Below are 21,694 nucleotides of genomic sequence, written 5' to 3'. Positions count from 1 at the left end.
AATTTTAGTGCTGAGTTTGTTATCCTATTACAACTGTTTCAATATCGTGTTGCCTGAATCAGCGGTTAGGCACACTCAGGCTTGTCGACGTACCAGTATTTGACTGTTAACATTCCTTTAAGCACGAAGAAGATTTATGGAAACCAGGGAAACATTTCGACGTTACTCAGCTTAGTGTCACTACGTCACTGAACTAGCGCTTGCTGGCCGCATACGAAGTCTAAGGAGTGTCGAAAATGTTGCCTATCATATCTAAAACTAAAATTAAACTCCTCCCGGCAGGCCATGAAGGCCCAGCGGTTCGACCGACCGCCGTGTCATCCTCAAGCCATAGGCGTCACTGGTTGCGGATATGGATGGTTATGTGGTCAGCACACCGCTCTTCCGGCCGTGTGTCAGTTTCCGAGACCAGAGCCGCTACTTCCCAGTCAAGTAGCTCCTCAGTTTGCCTCAAAAGAGCTGAGTGCACCCCGCTTGCCAACAGCGCTCGGCAGACCGGATGGTCACCCATCCAAGTGCTAGCCCAGCTCGACAGCGCTTAACTTTGGTGACCTGACGGGAACCGGTGTTACCACTGCGGCAAGGCCGTTGGCAGCCTCTCATACAGGCGTCGAGAAATGAATGAACGGCTGTCTCTGGACATGGTCATTTTTAAAGTCCCCAACAAAGGTTCGCGGGTGACACCGAGGCTGTTGCTGAACTGGAGGGTCTTAGACGGACCCTTTGCCGTTTTGTTAAGACGTGAGTCAGTGTCGCAACGCCCCCACCCCCACACCTCCCCCAGCGTCATCTCGCCACAAGTGGGTGCGAAACAGGTGGGCTGAAACAGCATTTACCCCTTTGCTGCTTCGGATCACGTTCAAATTTCGTCGAATGGTTTTGAACGGTCCCTAGTGGTTCCATCTTGTACACCAGAGAGCTAAAATCGTGGTCGCGCTACACACCAAAAGAGGACGACCACTTTCAGTGAGGTTGCAGAACCACGACGTCGTTAGAGAGGGGTTGTATCGTCCGAGGGTGTCAGCAGTATCAAAGGTTGTCAAGAACGTCGTCATGTTGCTTACAGCGCTGCGGACTGTCGTCTTAGTTCACGAAATGTGAGGGAATCCACGTTCCAAACAAACGGATACTTTCATTGACGGCCTCTATGCCACCCGCTGAGGCTTCTTCGCGTCGATTCTGACCGGCAGTGTGTCTGGAATGTTTTCCTCGACCACCTACAAGGAAACCGCGTGATTTCAACTCTGGGTATGGCGCTTCTGACCTCTATCGCAAAGGCGTCAAAAGAAGTGTTGAAATGTGGGTAACAGGAGATGTGACGACCTTCCCAACGTACGACACGGGAGAATTGTAATGAAATTTGGTGCCAATGTGACATCATTAACCCACTTTAGAGCTTCTTCCGCGTGTGTTGACACCTTTCTGTTGGAAGCGTAGCCGAGCCCAGGAGCGACGTCGCAGGGCGCCATACTTTTTCACCTCTGAGCCAAGTTTCAAACGTGTGCGTCGTATTGCGAGACAATTACAAGTTTTCACAAAAGTGGCTCTCTAATGATGATGTTTGGTTTGTGGGGCATACTACTGCCCATACAAAGTCCCAATTTTTACACAGTCCATTTTGTCCACAATCCAGTCTAGCCACTGTCACGAATGGTGATGATCATGATGTGGATGATCATGATGGTGATGATCATGATGGTGATGATCATGATGTGGATGGTCATGGTGGGGGATGGTCATGGTGGGGGATGGTCATGATGACAACACAACCACCCAGTCCAGGCAGAGAAAAACCCCAACCAGGCCGTGAATCAAACCCGGGACCCCGTGAAACAGAGGCAGCAAAGTTGGCCACTAGACCACGAGCTTCGGACAAAGTGGCTCTTGAATTGTGCAACACTATCACAGCCGACAGGGGGTGAATGTTCGAAATATCGCCTTCCACAATATGTACACGTGGCCACATTGGTGGTACGTGTGATTCACGGATGAAAGTGTAGTGTGTCCGCCCCCTAAGTCTCGAAACTGAACTGTTGCAAACTCGCTTACCTCTCGTCTCGTAAACGTGGGCCTAGTTGGCTTATTCTCCGTCGTGAAGGCAGCAGAGGATCAAGTAGGTAAAAAGACGAGGGCTAGTAGAAATCCTTGGGTAACAGAAGATATATTGAATTTAATTGATGAAAGGAGAAAATATAAAAATGCAGTAAATGAAGCAGGCAAAAAGGAATACAAACGTCTCAAAAATGAGATCGACAGGAAATACAAAATGGCTAAGCAGGGATGGCTAGAGAACATATGTAAGGACGTAGAGGCTTATCTCACTACCGCTAAGATAGATACTGCGTACAGGAAAATTAAAGAGACGTTTGGAGATAAGAGAACCACATGCATGAACATCAAGAGCTCAAATGGAAACCCAGTTCTAAGCAAAGAAGGAAAAGCAGAAAGGTGGAAGGAGTATATAGAAGGTGTATACAATGCTGATGTACTTGACGACAATATTATGGAAATGGAAGAGGATGTAGATGAAGATGAAATGGGAGATACGATACTGCGTGAAAAGTTTGACAGAGCACTGAAAGACCTGAGTCGAAACAAGGCCCCGGGAGTAGACAACATTCCATTAGAACTACTGATGGCCTTGGGAGAGCCAGTCCTGACAAAACTCTACCATCTGGTGAGCAAGATGTATGAGACAGGCGAAATACCCTCAGACTTCAAGAAGAATATAATAATTCCAATCCCAAATAAAGCAGGTGTTGACAGATGTGAAAATTACCGAACTATCAGCTTAATAAGCCACGGCTAAAAATACTAACACAAATTCTTTACAGGCGAATGGAAAAACTGGTAGAAGCCGACCTCGGGGAAGATCAGTTTGGATTCCGTAGAAATACTGGAACATGCGAGGCAATACTGACCTTACGACTTATCTTAGAAGAAAGATTAAGGAAAGGCAAACTTACGTTTCTAGAATTTGTAGGCAGAGAAAGCTTTTGACAATGTTGACTGGAATACTCTCTTTCAAATTCTAAAGGTGGCAGGGGTAAAATACAGGGAGCGAAAGGCCACTTAAAATTTGTACAGAAAGCAGATGGCAGTTATAAGAGTCGAGGGGCACGAAAGGGAAGCAGTAGTTGGGAAGGGAGTGAGACAGGGTTGAAGCCTCTCCCCGATGTTATTCAATCAGTATATTGAGCAAGCAGCAAAGGAAACAAAAGAAAAATTCGGAATAGGTATTAAAATCCATGGAGAAGAAATAAAAACTTTGAAGTTCGCCGATGACATTGTTATTCTATCAGAGACAGCAAAGGACTTGGAAGAGCAGTTGAAACGAATGGATAGTGTCTTGAAAGGAGGATATAAGATGAACACCAACAAAAGCATAACGAGGGTAATGGAATGTAGTCGAATTAAGTCGGGCGATGCTGAGGGAATTAGGTTAGGAAATGAGTCACTTAAAGTAGTAAAGGAGTTTTGCTGTTTGGGGAGCAAAATAACTGATGATGGTCGAAGTAGAGAAGATATAAAATGTAGACTGTCAATGGCTAGGAAAGCGTTTCTGAAGAAGAGAAATTTGTTAACATCGAGTATAGATTTAAGTGTCAGGAAATCGTTTCTGAAAGTATTTGTCTGGAGTGGAGCCATGTATGGAAGTGAGACATGGATGATAGATAGTTTGGACAAGAAGAGAATAGAAGCTTTCGAAATGTGGTGCTACAGAAGAATGCTGAAGATTAGATGGGTAGGTCACATAACTAATGATGAATTATTGAATAGAATAGGGGAGAAGAGGAGTTTGTGGCACAACTTGACTAGAAGAAGGGATCGGTTGGTAGGACATGTTTTGAGGCATCAAGGGATCACAAATTTAGCATTGGAGGGCAGCGTGGAGGGTAAAAATCGTAGCTTGCGCAGGATAGGGTAGCATGGAGAGCTGCATCAAACCAGTCTCAGGACTGAAGACCACAACAACAACAACAACAACATCATCTTAGCAGTTTGGCGCCTGCCCTCTCAGGGGGTGATTGTGGTTGGTCCATCTTTTCCCTCGATAATCACTGACAGAATTAAAATTTGTATCATTTCCCTATGAACTGTGAGATACTGAAGTTAGTATTAACAAGTTCTCAGTGCAGTTAGCGTCACCAGCACGGTTGGAACTGTATATTAATATTTAAACAATGAATATTAATAATAAAAGATTCGCTTCTTGGTGCCCATCGTGGTGGGTGAATCACCACCTTCTCCCTCTGCTCCAGTACTGTACGGTTCTTGCTCACGCGGCCTTTCTCACGCTATGTGATCATCTGGCGCGTAGTTCGATGAGTCTACTTTGTGATCCTACGTACTCGCTAGCTTCCTGTGACAAAATCTCCTTATATTGTGCATTGAAACATAGTAACAAAAATGTAATCAACGTGGACACATGTGGCATAAACGCCACAATGAAAACGATGTCCTGACCCCCATCTGTCTCCATACTAGCGCCCTGTCACACCAAAGACAGAGGACAACACACCGTTCCCCATGGGCATGATCGAGGTATTCATGTTTTTCTACAATATGCGTCAATGCTTGAATCGTGTCATGAAAGATGATTAATTGCTGCAACTTGTAGCAGAGCAGCTTCTGCAATGAGTACCCAACGTGCAGATGCTGTATGTCCTCTTTTTGACAGTTAAGCTTACTGTCGTTAGAGAAGGACAAATAAGGACCAGCTGCAATCATATTTCTGCACGTCAGCGCATTACTCTCGCTGTAGCAAAATGGTTGCGTCATGCTTGTGGCAGTGACTCCTCTTGTAGTGTTATTTTGAATGCACCCTTCTCGTAAAATCATTCTCAGCGGAAATCTCCCTCAGGCAATTTCTTTTCAATTGTCGGACGGATGTGTGGGGTACATAAAACGAAGGGTAGCTCGAGCGGAAGCTGATCTGATGAAAAGGTATGTTTTTTTCTGCCTTTACAGCTGCGCCATCATTTCAATCTGCCCTGAGGTGCACGTACGACGGCTATCTTCACAAGTGCGTTAGTCCTCTTGAACAGTTCAGTTCCTTAGCTTGATTATTACCTCTGATAGGATGCATAGATTACTCACAGTCTGTAAAATGCCCACACAGAACACCAAAATGCCAGTAACAATAGTAGTAGATTAATATTTCTTTCAAATCATTGAAAGAACGCGGATACACTTTTAAATAACTTTTCTTCTGCCGTAACCACACTTCTATTTTTCCAACTACCTTACACGTTTCGACTTTCCGTCATTTTCAAGGGCAGAGTTACGTCAGTCACATAAAATTGTTCATTAGATACATTGCATCACATACTAAATAACATCCCACATAGCAAAGAAAACTGTGAAACAGAATTACAAACAGTACAACTCAGTCACGAACAATGGTTACAACACCCATATAGTACAAAAGCTCAACCAAAAATTCAAAACATAACTGAAGAAAAATTAAAACGAGCAGAGAACACAAACACCAAAGAAGCCCACAGACACTACAGCCCACACGGAAACACCCAACAGTGGCGCTCATGACATAACTAACAGAAAAATTGTAAACTTTAACATGCAGACACAAAGTAACACACACGATGGCAGATATATTAAAGAAATAGGGATTTCACCTTGCTTACAGAACAATAAACATACTCCACTCGCACTAAAAACAACAGACAAATCAGATAAACTCCAAGGAGCATGTATATAGCAGTTAGAGTGCCAAAAATGCGAATCAGTATATCTGGGAATGATAGGCAGGAACTTCACAACTAGATATAAAGAACATATAAGAAGCTGTAAGTATGAAAGTAGCTATTCTACTTTTTCTGAACACCTGATACAACATAGACATGAACCACCCAACATGGAACAAGACACGAGAGTTATTAGGGTGAAAAATCACAACAAAAAGCTCCTGACATTACAAGAAAACTTTCACATACAAAGAGACCTTGCAACGAGGAAGAAACTACTTAACTGGTCAAATCCACATAAGTAATAACTCTCTGATAATGTTAGACACTAAGACAGTAATAAACAGTGATCTGAAACATAACCAGAATCAATAATATTAATGAATCTCTCTCTCTCTCTCTCTCTCTCTCTCTCTCTCTCTCACTCACACACACACACACACACACACACACACACACACACACACACACACACAAAATGTATGAGAAAATATTAAACCATACACACAACACAAACAAAAGACGACAACTCCAGCACCATACACATGGGCTAATAGCGCTGTAAATCATTGCAGTGCATTGAATTAATACTTGTTCCATAGATCATGAATACTACATTTCGTAATGATGTGGAAAGTGTCAGTTTAACGTAAATTTTTATTACTCAACTTTTTTTCCAGGTACTACTTCATATCTAAAAATTCATGTATTGAGTAGGAGGAGTTGTCATTCAGACATTCTTTTAATTTGTTTTTAAATGTTGGTTGGCTGTCTGTCAGACTTGTAATGCTATTTGGCAAATGGCCAAAGATTGTTTTGGCAGCATAATTTACCCCATTCTATCCCAATGAAAGATTTTACCCAGAATAGCGAAGATCATCCTTTCTTCTAGTGTTACAGCTATGCGCTCCGCTATTATTGTTATTAATAATAAATTTCGCAAGTGAATATATGTATTGCGAAGATACTGTGAATATCCCGAGTTCCTTAAATAAATGTACGCAAGGTGATCTTGGGTGGACTTTAGCAATTACTCTGGGTGACACACTTTTGTGCAACGAATATTTTTTCGCTTAGTGATGAATTATCGGAAAATATGATGCCATATGAAAGCAGTGAACGAAATTAGCCATAGTAGGCTAATTTATTGATATGTTATTCAGCAGATCGTCAATGTGTTTCTTCCAATTCAGTTTCTCATCAATGCACACACCCACGAAATTTTTTGCTACAAAAGTTGATTCCCACTTGAAGAAGAGAAAAACTTGGTAAAATGTAGCACAGTAACATACTGTGCATAATACATTTATTACATGTATAAGAAGAAACATGCACTACAGGTCACTGAAGGCGCTTCACAAACAAAACGAGAGAAACGCGTATGGCAATAAGCAAACTACCATTCATTTAGTTGCATGGATGGAACACACTCCACGAAAATTAGAATGTTTGAATGATACTTGTGCCATATTTGTGTCCACCATGATCTCTCAAACTGTGTTGTTAAGACTATTCTTGCTGCAACGACATAGAAAATGGGTATGTACGTTAATCTCTAGCTATTCTGTTGACGTTAACGTATGTTTCACTCTCCGCTGACTAGTTTCATGAATATCCCTGCCCTTCTTTTCATATATTCAGTATTCGATGCTAGACCGTCTAAACATTTATTCCACAAACTTTAATAATGTTCCACGTCCGTTATTGAAAGTGTTCTATAACCTCCCAATTTCGAAGAAATACTGCAGTTTCTGAATATTCTACGAATAAACGACGTGTTTTACCTCCCCCCCCCCCCTCCCAAATCAAACAACGGAGCTGATTATCCCACTGAAATCGACTTAGAACCTGTTTTTGGTGAGTAACGCAGCAATACTTTGTAATTTCCTACACAGAATGGATCGAAAGGAAACGGCTTAAGTCAGCGATCGGACTTCTCATGTCAAATTGAGTAGAGAAGTTCTTCTACACGGTCCGGAATTACGTGGACTGCTAGGACATGTTATCTAAGTAACGAGACAGTGTGCTGCAAACTTCATTAACTTTCAAGGACAATTTCAAACAAGCAAGCAAATGTGAGAGTAGTTGCAACTGGCTGTCTTATAACTCGGAAAACAGGTATTTATGGACCCATGTTAATACATATTTTACACAATGAGTTGGATCCGCAAGTACTGTACACTATTTTCGAAACACTGTATATTGCTTCAACGTGCATTATGTAGGTAAACTACTTTAATAACAGAAATCTTTATGAATAGCTACTGTTCATACAGCCCGCCAGAGAATGGAATGGGACAAAATCCGGTGCGATGAAGCACACTCTTTCGTGTACTTCACATTGATTTTCAGAACATAGTTACAGCTGTATATGAAGTCAAATAACAACATAAGCGCAGAGCAGTGATATTACGCACTCAGAATTGGATCCTGGGCGTGCAGTTGAGTAGGAAAAAGGAGTTTACATTAAAGAATACGCAATCCGTTTCTGAGAAATTGAGGCTTTGTTTTGGCAACTTTGTAATTTGTAGATTTAGTGTCTTCTAGACGCCGACTAAAAATTGAATCCTTCTAGGATATGAAGTTGCGTATAAGATAACTACAGAGTGCTTGAATCGATATGAAATTAAGTTTGAGAGAGCAGTAAAGTTCAAAGGAGCACTGGGATCAACAAGACTGTTTCTTCTTGTAAGTTCGCTGGCTGCGAGAGGAGCTACGAACAGCATCAAAGCAAAATAAGACATCCCCTGAATTAGTGAAAGCGAAATTCCAAGCTCTTCTTGGTGATTAGGAAAGAAGGAAATTTAGATAACAGAAACGGAAGAACTTTAAATCTTATTTGTTGGCAGTGCGTAAGACTCAAAAGAGCTACACCAGAATTAGTAATTGAACTACAGTAAACTCCATGTTATCCGCTGCAATTGGGAACTTGAAAACCACGGATAATCCCATTTCGCGGATTAATCGGCGTTTAAAGTACATATTGATTTATTAGGGTAGATCAAAAACGAAAATTAATTATAGCGTTATAATTAAATCACTTAAATAATGTTAATGATAAATTCTACTTTAATCATCATAATATGGGTGAAAATACAGTACTTACAAAGAATACAGTACAATCCACTTTCGCATTGTATTTTAGTACTCTGAAACAAAATAGTCTTTAATTAATTTCTGTGTCAGTGAGGTAGTTTGTCTTTTACATTTCACATTACGAATTGTACGCATCACCAGTTTTTAAGAAGGAGCATCTTCGTTACTGCTCCAGGTAGCCCAGTACATCTTCGGTCCATTGAAGTGCTGATGCATGACTGATTAGTGATTACTGTTTCTGGAATGAGAGGGATGTTGCCATCTTCGTCACTGTTATTCTCCTACAGAACCATAGTACTGTCACGCAATATCTCATGACCTGGCTAACTGTCGAATCAAACCACTCAGAAATATTTTCTTTGCCAACAGTTTCGCACCGTGGAGTACTTTTCAAACCAGCAGCTATTGTTGCTAATGACCACTTTCCTTTGTCATCGAAATTACTCGTTTCACCAAGTTGAGGATTAATGTTTTTCCATGACTACGCTAAGGTTGACTGTTCGCCTTACACGCCTTCGACACTATAAATAGCGTCTAGCACAGTTGTTTCCAAAATGTTTGAAGATTGATGCCGTCATTGATAACATTTTATAGCAGACTTCCTCTATTTTTTATTCATCGCAGCACTGACACCCTGATCGATTTCTGGTTTAAAGCTGTCACATTAGGGGATAAATATTTTACAGACATCATCCCGTCATCCGATTTCAGAACATTTTCGTACTGATGCGATGATGTATTGTCCAGTAACAATACAGCGCTTGTTGGTAGACCAACAACAGCAAATGTTCTCACATCTATGGCAGAAAGCAATTATGGAACCACATTTAAAATATAGTACGGTTTATCCATATCCCTTTCTTATGAAATAATGGACAGGTAAATTGTAATTTTCTATTGCTTTTAAACGGCCCGGTTTGTTAGCTTTCCCTTTGACGCCACGCTTAGCTTTGTGGTCGTGAGCCACTAGCGTAATATATCACAGTTATGTGCATGTTTCGTAATTAGGCGTATTACGCTGTGTCTAGAAAGTTGGAGTCTCATTTCCAAAACAACCTGGTTTCGTTCGGATTGTATATTTGCTCTAGCTCTAAATTCTCTCGTGCAGTAAACTACTCCTTATTATCCCTCTTAACTTTTCTCCTTGGACGGTAATATCCCGGATACCATGACACGGTTTTATCTTGTTAATCAACCGGAAGGTGCATTAAACTCTCTTTTACTTTCGAAGGTTTTGAAGAAAAACTGGACCTGTTTGGTGCATATATTGCCAGGTACTTGTATGGCCTTTTCTCTTGAAACCATTCCAAGTTGGCTTTATGAAGTTCTGTGCACGTACACATTCCCATGGCCTTTCGCTTTTGCAAACCTTTAGATAAATCAGACCTGCTGCCAAGTTCAGTTATTTTGTCTTCGTTCCTCCGAGTAAACAGATCGTAGTTTCACCCATATCGTAAATTAATGCCAGATTTCCCGTACCAGTACCGACTTTTCCAGTTTGTGCTGTATAGTTAACACTGCACGTTTTCGCTTTTGAGACATAGTTCGGCACTAACTGAAACCAATGACTGTCTTCCGCAACAATTACCATCCGGCGCTTGTAGTGTTCGAGCAGCATATTGTTTACTACACTCGTGTTGAAACGTGAGATTTCGCTCACTCGCGACCACTGTCAGGTTATACAAAAATTTCCAATAGCAGAAAAAATGGGAGAAACAGGCCGCGGGTGCTCCACAAAGCAGATAATCCGCCAGTGGATAATCGAGAGTTCACTGTATGTAGGCAATTCTCTTTGCTTCATAGACAGATAACGCCATAAAACCTACATCTAAATGCATCGCTGATTAAGAATGTAGTAGCGCCATTCCTGAAGTGACACTTTGGAGCACACTACGTCGTAAATTTGTAGACGGCTCTGGAGTATCGTGATGTAACAGTTAAGTGAAGGATTCGGCAGGCGCTGTGAGTCTAGTGCGTAATAACGGGTTACGATGCTATATAGCAGGTAACTACTCTCTAGCGGTGACGTAATGGCAACATCGTTAATTGCATAATGGCAGCCCGTGTGGTATTTCCGTATTTATACTACCAGACAACTCAAAGCAAATACCTTGTGATTCGCATATTAACGAAAACGCTCTAGTGTCGATAGTTTTGGGAATTAACATACCCGTGTAAATGGAGCCAAGCCTTGTCTGGAAACAGAATGAGCTAAGGATATATTTCACGTCATACCCTTGTTTAAAACCCATAAACCCATTCGCAAAACCTAACTCACTGAGCGGGCTCACCAGGTTTAAGTTCTTCCACTATTGTTCCTTTATGGAGTCTTAGCCCAAGCAACTTAGCAGTTCTTCACAGGGGTGCAAGTAATTTGCTTTTGCTATGACAAACATCTAAGAAACCTTTTAGGGAAATTATCCAGGCGGAATGCAGTGTCATCTAGGTGAGCTTCTGCAACCATTGTACCTCGTTGTTTACGCTTCTTGTCACGAACATTTCTCGTTTCTCGAAATGTCATGAACACTTCTCGTTTCACGAAATTTGTTCACCAATTTGTGAATTGCATCGGGACTCTGAATGCGAACATTTGGAAAAATCTCTGAACAGTATGACCAGACTCTGTACGCATATACGAATTGAAAATACCTGTAAACCTCGTTGTGGAATGGAATAATTCAGCGTAGCCATTATTGCGTTCGCATAGTTCACTGTTACAATCGTGATGTTTGTTTCACTGTTCGAATGACACTGAGCAAAAAGGCGCGAAATGCGGCATTCATAGAGAGACGCGAAACCCATTCGACCCGCCTACGCAGCCCCGATGGCAGATGAACACAGCCCCGCGTGCGGTCATCAGATTAATGGAACATCCTGTTCAAATGTCCTCATAAACGTGAACTGGGTATAGTTTGTTTTTCCCGTATTTCATCCGTTTAATTTAAAAATAATAATATATATTTACTTCACTTATGCGCTGAGTTTTATTGTATGAACTAGAATAGTATGCAATTTGATAAGTTTTTTTTAAAAAAAAGATCTGCTGCTGTATATACAAGAAGAGGATTATAATAAATAGAATACTTTTTATTGCCCTTGTATCTGTTGTAACGTCTTTCAGATAGCTTCATTTTCAAAAGCAGATTATTGAAGTTCGTTTGGAAATCGTTACGACAGATAGAGTATATGGATGGTAGGCAATGGAAAATCGTAACTCCATTTTCTTAAATTTACAATAGCGGTAAAGATGGTTTCTTAAAAAATTACATAAAGTCATAAATTTGCTACATGTTTAACTACAGAGGAGATGCCTAGTTTTTGACAGATTTGAGAAATCCATACACTTTCAAATCTCTCTTTGATAATGGGTCACTGTTTACTGAAATTACAAGGTTTTTGCAGACAGTTGGAGTTACGAGGCTTTCATTGCCTGTCATCAATATCTGCTTTCGTGTAGTAATAATGGGAAGTCGTAGAGAAAGTTAATTGGAATGGCAGCATGGAGATATGAATCTGATTGAGACAAGTGGTTAAAAACTGCCTCGCTTTCTCAGTCTAGGAGTTGTTGACCCGCAGTAATAGTACCAATCACTGAATAACCTAAAAATATGTTCATTTGAGAACGTTAAACGTGGAAAGACAGTGGGTAAAACACGAAACTGGATACTACGGGATACTTAGGCCATTATCAACAGTTAAATCGGATATTATCTTTACATGTTAATTTCTGGTGACGGTATATCACTTTTCCCGGACAGAGCATGTTGCTTTCACAGTAATCTGGCACATGATCGGAACGCTTCTGTTTCATTGCCCAAAAGTTGTTACAAAAACTGGTGCATAATTTCTCTATTTCAAGATAAATAAAATAAATCTCGTGTGACTAGGGTCTCCCGTGGGGTAGACCGTTCACCAGGTGCAAGTCTTTCGATCTGACGTCACTTCGGCGACTTGTGCGTCGATATTTCAAGATGATGCCTACGAAGTAAAGACTAGCTGTTTCTAACGCTTTCAAGAAGTGGTGTGCGCCACATGTTTTTACTGGCCTGTTTATAAATATGCTTGGTACAAGAGTACTAGTGAATAAATCGATCTGAACTCGGTCGCCTGATGAGATACTGCCTTGCTGATAGTGGTCGGAACGAGAAACACTTGGTAGGGCGTATCACATTATTGGTGACATGACGAAGATAGCCCTTTACACGTGTAGCTCTTCGTATTGTTTATTCGTCATGGCCGAAAGAGATGCGAGATTATCATGAGTGGCTGTAGGTTGCTTCGATAACGATTGGTGTGTAGTGCACGTTGAGCGGGAGCGAATTCACGTTATCAGCAGGTAGGGTTCAGTCACGACCTACATGTAATTACCACTGCGAAAGGAATATAGGTTCCGTTTATTTACCAGAGCACGTGATTGTAGAGCCTAGAGCTGCCGCCATATTAAATTACTAGCTTTTTGTCGTGATGGATAGGACAGGTAGGTATTTTTAGCATGCATCCACCTAACAATTCTCTTTGCTGAAGTGTGGTATATAGAGTTAATCTTTGTTCAGTGCCTGTTCAGGCTTTCGTTGAACGTATGCATTAGATCGTAAGAGAAAAGACGTCGGTATGTGACACTTCCGGGAAAACCATTTTTCAAGTTGAGATAGTGAGGCTACCTCAACATGGATATGCGTTAGTTTCTCCTCGGGGTATTCCTTGGGAACAGTCTTTCTCTTTCTTTCTTTTGCTAATGCCTTTATTCCGCATTGTGTGTAGGGTCGGCAGGGTTAAGTACGGAACTGGCATGGTTAATTGTAAGAGGTTGCCAGATGACATTCCTGCCGCCACCCCATTTCCCCCAGGACGGCAGTAGTGTACCTCAGCTGACTGCGTCTGGTGTAAATTGTGAAATAGTGTGAATGTGTTTCAAATGTCTGCGAGTCGTGTAACTGAGGCGGGACGTGGGGACCACCCCGCTAGTCACGTAGTAGGATGTGGAAAACCGCCTAAAAACCACATCCAGGCTGGCCGACACACCGGCCGTCTTCATTAATCCGCTGGGCGGATTCGATCCGGGGCCGGTGCGCCTACCCGAGTCCAGGAAGCAGCACGTTAGCACTCTCGGCTACCCTGGCGGGTGATATTCCTTGAGAACAGTTGTAGATCTTATTACTTTCAGTAATAAATAGTGCAAAATACTGTAGTGAACAGGCAGTTTTTAACATCTGCAACTGTGCTTGCATTTACTAAAAGCAAATGGTTATAGATTTCCCAGATTGTAACTTCAGATTCTTTCTGAACTTAGGCCCGTTTCACATTGGGACACTGGTGACGGTCACCGACAGTGGTACATTCGTTTGAAGTGGAGCATTCACACCGGGACACTACTCTGCCTCACCGAGCAACTGTGACCCATCAGTGACTCACCCTAGCCACATTGTGATGGACAACGTCACTGTGTTTACAGTAGTCACCGCCAGACATGCATTAGTTTGAATTGGAGTGTTCACACTGGAACACAGATCACAGACACAGAGCTGCAGGTTTGCCAACCGACAGGCAATGATTTCTGAGACAGTGACGCGAAACTTTCATTGTACTATACTGCACACATTGTAGCCATGAGATTTGATTAACACGAAAGATTTTGAGAGTGAAGTAAAAAGTCGTCCTGCTATTTGGTATGTCGAAAGCGATTACTATAATAACAAAGTGAGGAAAACAAATGCGTGGCAAGAAATTATAGCGAATTTTGTGCCTTACTTCAGTGAGACGAGCATGTACGAGAAAATCAAAATTGTTAAGCTGTATGTTCTTTTTTCAAATTGAATATATTATTTTTCGCACCATAAAGGGCTAGCGAAATTTAGTTTCTACCCCCGTACGAGTTCATTTCACTAACTAATCAGTTGGCAATAAATGCGGTGTCGGACACCAGTAATCCAGGAGTGTTTACCACAGCCACCGGTGACCAACAGTGGCGACCGTCACCAGTGGCCCAGTACGAAACGGGCCAAACTGAAAGTTCCTTGACCTTCATTTTTATGATGCTGGTACAGTGAGACTTTGAGACGTCACTATTGGCTTTCTACAACAATCTACTGTATGAAACTTCCTGGCAGATTAAAACTGTGTGCCGGACCGAGACTCGACCTCGGGACCTTTGCCTTTCGCGGGGAAGTGCTCTACCAACTGAGCTACCCAAGCACGACTCACGCCCCCTACTCACAACTTTACTTCTGCCAGTACCTCTGCAAGGTTCACAGGATAGCTTCTGTAAAGTTTGGAAAGTAGGAGACGAGGTACTGGCAGAAGTAAAGTTGTGAGGACGGGGCGTGAGTCGTTCTTGAGTAGCTCAGTTGGTAGAGAGCTTCCCCGCGAAAGGTAAAGGTCCCGAGTTCGAGTCTCGGTCCGGCACACAGTTTTAATCTGCCAGGAAGTTTCAAATCAGCGCACACTCCGCTGCAGAATGAAAATCTTATTCTGGAATCTGGTGTACACTTGTAGGGAAGTTTACAGCAGAAAATAAACTGAAGTCTCTGGAAAGGAGGAATCAGAAAAAAATGGTTCAAATGGCTCTGAGCACTATGGGACTTAACTGCTGAGGTCATCAGTCCAATAGAACGTAGAACTGCTTAAACCTAACTAACCTAAGGACATCACACACATCCATGCCCGAGGCAGGATTCGAACGTGCGACCGTAGTGATCGCGCGGTTCCTAACTGTAGCGCCTAGAACCGCTCGGCCACCACGGCCGGCGGAAGGAGGAATCGATAATATTTTAATTGGTGTTTCGTTGCTATTGAGTTATCACATCTTGGCGTAAAAGGTATTAAGACGCAAATAAAAAATACATTAGCACACAGAAAATATAACTTCCAGCCGACCTGCATGGATCTCAGGAAAGTTAGGTACAAGGGATAGTAAATAAAAAATACACTGGTGTCCATAATTAAAGCAACAAACCACTGTTTCCCCATGCTGTGTCTAATTCACGATATAATCATACAAACCGTCAACAGATGTCCGTATGATCGTGTCCTGCACTGAAGATGGCATTCTGGTCAACGGACAACCAAGCCAACGATGACAGCAGGGCACATATAAAACGGAATAGTGTTTGCTGTTTAGTTCCACATCCACAGTCGCTGTGTACAGTCACAGACGGTGCAGTATCGCATGGAGAAGACGCCTACCTGGCTCCCTGCGGTGGATGGTCATGGGAAGAATGGAAACATGACAGTCGCAAACGGATATGACCCAGTGGCTTAATGTGTATCGTTCAGATTTTTCCAGATGTGGCGACAGTTTACAGAGACTGAAACTGTATCCCAAAGACCAGGGCATGGTGTGCCACATGTGACATCAGAAAGAGTGGACCATAATTGGGCTGTAAGGGCACGACAGTAGCGCCTTGGTACTGCACGGCAACTGGCAACTGACCTCGCAGCATCCAGCAGACGTGTTGCAGCTGGATAGCGCACAGAAGGCTTCGGCAGAGTGGTCTTTACTTTCGGAGAGCTGTGTATGTGTACCTCTGAAGCGTCTTGACAGAAGGGAATGTCTAGAGTCTAGCCGTCAACTTGCCACCTGCACGGTCGAACAGTGGACCGATGTTCTTTTCATAGACGAATCCCGATTTGGTACGGACAGTGATTCTCGACGGGTTCGCATCTGGAGGGACCCAAACATTGTGGAAAGAGACTGAAATCGAGGATGATCCGTAATGGTGTGGACAGGGATTATGTTGACTGCTCGAACACTTCTTCATGAAACTGTACGGTTAAATCGGCAAGGTTCAACTGCTGTCAGGTATGGTGACGAGACCTTGGGACCTTATGTGTAGTTGTTGCGAGGTGCTGTGGGCCCAGACTTCGTATTGCTGGAGAAGTGCTCGAGCTCATAGAGCACGCGTAGTCGATATTTTCTTTGAAACGGATGATGCACGCATGGCACGACCTGCTCGTTCTCCCGATTTCAGTCCCATAGGGCACGTCTGAGATGCACTAGGGACACGGGTTGCATCACATCAGCATCCACCAACCACTCTCAATGACTTGCGAGCAGAGCTACAGGAAGAATGGGCATTATTTCCTCAACATGAGATTTATGACATCATTCACAGCATGCCCAGTCGTTTGTCAGATCTGTATTGTTGCCAGAGGTTGTCACACCACATATTCAGCGCATTAACCAGTAGTCGGAATGTACACTCCTGGAAATGGAAAAAAGAACACATTGACACCGGTGTGTCAGACCCACCATACTTGCTCCGGACACTGCGAGAGGGCTGTACAAGCAATGATCACACGCACGGCACAGCGGACACACCAGGAACCGCGGTGTTGGTCGTCGAATGGCGCTAGCTGCGCAGCATTTGTGCACCGCCGCCGTCAGTGTCAGCCAGTTTGCCGTGGCATACGGAGCTCCATCGCAGTCTTTAACACCGGTAGCATGCCGCGACAGCGTGGACGTGAACCCTATGTGCAGCTGACGGACTTTGAGCGAGGGCATATAGTGGCCATGCGGGAGGCCGGGTGGACGTACCGCCGAATTGCTCAACACGTGGGGCGTGAGGTCTCCACAGTACATCGATGTTGTCGCCAGTTGTCGGCGGAAGGTGCACGTGCCCGTCGACCTGGGACCGGACCGCAGCGACGCACGGATGCACGCCAAGACCGTAGGATCCTACGCAGTGCCGTAGGGGACCGCACCGCCACTTCCCAGCAAATTAGGGACACTGTTGCTCCTGGGGTATCGGCGAGGACCATTCGCAACCGTCTCCATGAAGCTGGGCTACGGTCCCGCACACCGTTAGGCCGTCTTCCGCTCACGCCCCAACATCGTGCAGCCCGCCTCCAGTGGTGTCAAGACAGGCGTGAATGGAGGGACGAATGGAGACGTGTCGTCTTCAGCGATGAGAGTCGCTTCTTCCTTGGTGCCAATGATGGTCGTATGCGTTTTTGGCGCCGTGCAGGTGAGCGCCACAATCAGGACTGCATACGACCGAGGCACACAGGGCCAACACCCGGCATCATGGTGTGGGGAGCGATCTCCTACACTGGCCGTACACCTCTGGTGATCGTGGAGGGGACACTGAATAGTGCACGGTACATCCAAACCGTCATCGAACCCATCGTTCTACCATTCCTAGACCGGCAAGGGAACTTGCTGTTCCAACAGGAAAATGCACGTCCGCATTTATCCCGTGCCACCCAACGTGCTCTAGAAGGTGTAAGTCAACTACCCTGGCCAGCAAGATATCCGGATCTGTCCCCCATTGAGCATGTTTAGGACTGGATGAAGCGTCGTCTCACGCGGTCTGCACGTCCAGCACGAACGCTGGTCCAACTGAGGCGCCAGGTGGAAATGGCATGGCAAGCCGTTCCACTGGACTACATCCAGCATCTCTACGATCGTCTCCATGGGAGAATAGCAGCCTGCATTGCTGCGAAAGGTGGATATACACTGTACTAGTGCCGACATTGTGCATGCTCTGTTGCCTGTGTCTATGTGCCTGTGGTTCTGTCAGTGTGATCATGTGATGTATCTGACCCCAGGAATGTGTCAATAAAGTTTCCCCTTCCTGGGACAATGAATTCACGGTGTTCTTATTTCAATTTCCTGGAGTGTATTTGTAAATCCATTAAGCTGAAAAGAAAGAACAACATTTTTGTCTGTTGCAGTTGTTTACGTTCTGTATTCTTTATATTGTTTCTACTTTACTATCACCCGATTATTCTGTTTTGTGTGCAAAGTAAACGTAACCTTGTAAAATTTCAGTTTGTTGCTTGTTGATATTTCGTTTCCATTAGAATTCACAAAACAGAATAAAAGACAGTATGGACTACAAAATGACTCAGCATTTCCTGCTGTAGGAAATCGAACATGTGTAAAAAATTACACAACGACCAAGATCCTATCTGTAAAAATCATGAAAAACTCCACTGTAATGCCACGAGAAATGTTACTAAACAGTCTACCCTCGTAAGCTATCCTAATAGCATACCTAACCCTCAGAATAAAATCAAAGAATGATGATACAGTGAAATGCGGAGAAAAAGAGGCCTTTCAAATTAAAGATTGATAGAATACTTCTATAATCATTTCTTGTCATTTTCTAGTAGATCGACCACCAGGAACGGGTACGTAGATTTCTTACGCTGCGGATTTACAAGGCAATCAACGGAGATGGTTCTCAAAAAGATAAATAAAAAAGGAACTGTATTACACGTTAAATCACCTCAAACTAAGGATAAGCAGATAATCCCTGAATTCTAAATTAACAGCGTATTTAGTTGCTTATGTAACATATCCTTTTAGCCAGGTCCTTACCCAGGTAGATACAAAGTCTCAGTAACCATTACGTCACATTATTATTTAATTAATAGAGGAACATATTCCATGATTGCGTCACATCATTACAATGCCGAATAAGAATTAAGATAAATAATTAATTGACTCTATGTAGTGATAAAAATGTACTAGCCTGGCCGAAAATAGCTGTAGTGTAGGATCACAATAATTCATCTGAAGTCGCAGGCTGATTACAGTACTTTCCGGTAATAGGAGATCTTTTCAAACGTTCTACAAATTAACTTCATCGTCTCTAGCGTCCGTATGCTGTTGAAACGGCCTCGTCTGCAACAAAAGTTCCTGGCTGGTGAGAACGCCGCACAAAAAACTTCGCGGAGAATGTAATTCATATATAGCTAGACAACCCTAGGCAAGGCAGCATCTGAACAGCGACTGAATTGTTACTAATTGAAGATCCCGCTGCCATTTGCATTTAATACATTTTACCGTTTGCAGAGCTCTGGTTATATCTAAGAGTAACGACCTTACCACGCTACTGTTAACCAACACCTAAATTCAGGTTCCACGTCTACCATCTTCCCAGTTCTCCTCATAGATATCTGCAAAGTTTAGTTACGGAGCAGGGATAAGACAGCGTCAAAAGTAGTTGTCAGAGACTGTCTTACTCTCTCAAACCATCAAACCAATTCTCGTCTTGTGGACTTGTTAATGATACATAAAAGAGCATACAAATAACATGCCTGTTCCAGAGCTGTAAAGAAAATGAAGTTTATCAGTTGCTAAGATTTTCATCGATATTATCAGTTTTTACTTTCCATTCACATTTAAAGGCATTCTTTAGAGCATGTGGCAGATTTATCCAGACTAGGCTATCAGTGTGGACGCAGTACGATCTTACGAACGCATTAGCATCTGTGGATGAAATCGCCGGCCGATGTGGCCGAGCGGTTCTAGGCACTTCAGTGCGAACCGCGCGACCACTACGGTCGCCGGTTCGAATCCTGCTTCGGGCATGGATGTGTGTGGTGTCCTTAGGTTAGTTAGGTTTAAGTAGTTTTAAGTTCTAGGGGACTGATGACCTCTCATGTTAAGTCCCATAATGCTCAGAGCTATTTGTCAATTTGAACCATTTTTTTGTGGATGAAATCGCTAAATTCTTATTTCCGGAGACAGTCGACCTCACTGACAGGCGTTCAGAGTCATAGCAGTGGAACAAATGTTCATGTCGGATTTTAGAGCTATGGTAGCACCATGTAATTCCTGATCCTTAGTTTGTCCACCTTGTCCTACGCCCAAGCAAATTCTTTCGCAGTGTCCCTAGAAATGAGGCTACGGGATCAGCTGAGGATATGAAATCCAATGGCCAGACTGCCTGTTTTTTGTAACAGATATACCATGTCTAATAAATTCATATAGTATTTATATATAACAAAGCGTGATCATGCACCACAATCTTTCATTAAGAGTTTATAAATTCACGCATGTATAAGACCAGTATAAACTTTTTTTGACCCACATTTGGTATGAAGAACAGTTCATATCGTCGTGGCAAGGCTTTTACAAATTCCTGGTAAATGAGCCGAGGTCGATGGTAGTAAACATTAACGCACTTGCCTTACATGGAGGTGGTTTCTGATTTGGAACTCCAGATACTTACGGTGTACTGTTGTGTGGCCAATTTGGGGGCAGACAATCAACTGGAGTACGGTGCGGCTTGTGTCACGAACAATTACCCTCATTTGAAACTTGCCCTTTGAGGAAGAAAGCAATCCTGAAGTTGAAAGTAAAGAGGATTGGAGCGCAATATTCAGTCGACCACGAAATCGTTTTAGGCTTGTTGCCAGGTCCCTCGTTTCTTCCTTCCAATGAACCAGTCTCCTGCGCGTTCGTCGATCGAGAGAAATAAACACTCGTCGTGACGGATGATGCCTTTTAGGAAATCGTTCCCTGTACAGCTTTTCAGCGGCGAGAGCATTGCAACGTACTCCCTCATACATAAGGTGTTTATCAGTGAGTTCTGCGAAACTGTATTAGCACTGCTCCTTTGTACTATACTGCACGTCTCTGAATAGCTATGACAAGGAGACGGCGCGACCGTGGGGTTGGGGATTTCTCTGAGATTTTGTGTGGTGAAAGAGGGCCCCTAACACCTCACATGGTTAAAATATTGGGTCGGACTACCTGGAAAATCCCGGGAAAAATCGATCCAAAGTTTGTTAGGTGCCTTATGGGTATATAATGGTAGTCTATTGCCGAACCGCCGTCCGGAGTAGCTGGTTAAGACTCGGTCAGAGGTCTCGGGTTCGATTCCCCCTCTGGCACTTTTTTTTCTTCTGTTTCATTTTCTTTTGTTATTCCACCAATTATTAAGAAAGTTTCCCAAACCTACATTATCTTTATCAAATTAGTTACATTATTGAATAAAAATTATTTTCTTTTTGTCCAGCAACACAATTCATGGCGGTGGGTTTTCCATTTTTCATTGTAAAGTATATGAGGAGGAACATTGGGTTTTTAGTCAGAATAACAAAGTCGATTGGGAAACATTCAATTTTTATACATATAATAATTATAAACAAGAACATAC

At 43.0% G+C, this 21,694-nt stretch overlaps 1 protein-coding gene and 1 pseudogene across 1 annotated transcript in view; one reads left to right on the top strand and one right to left on the bottom strand.

Moving 5' to 3' along the window:
- LOC126299606 (calcium/calmodulin-dependent protein kinase type 1-like) overlaps positions 1-21,694 on the top strand; it is a 1,453,155-nt gene that overhangs the window by 822,595 nt on the left and 608,866 nt on the right. The window lies entirely within an intron of this gene.
- LOC126299870 (5S ribosomal RNA) lies at positions 476-593 on the bottom strand (annotated as a pseudogene).

This window comes from Schistocerca gregaria, chromosome X, assembly GCF_023897955.1.
Source record: "Schistocerca gregaria isolate iqSchGreg1 chromosome X, iqSchGreg1.2, whole genome shotgun sequence".
NCBI classification, from domain to species: domain Eukaryota; kingdom Metazoa; phylum Arthropoda; class Insecta; order Orthoptera; family Acrididae; genus Schistocerca; species Schistocerca gregaria.
This window is presented reverse-complemented; position numbering and strand designations above follow the sequence as displayed.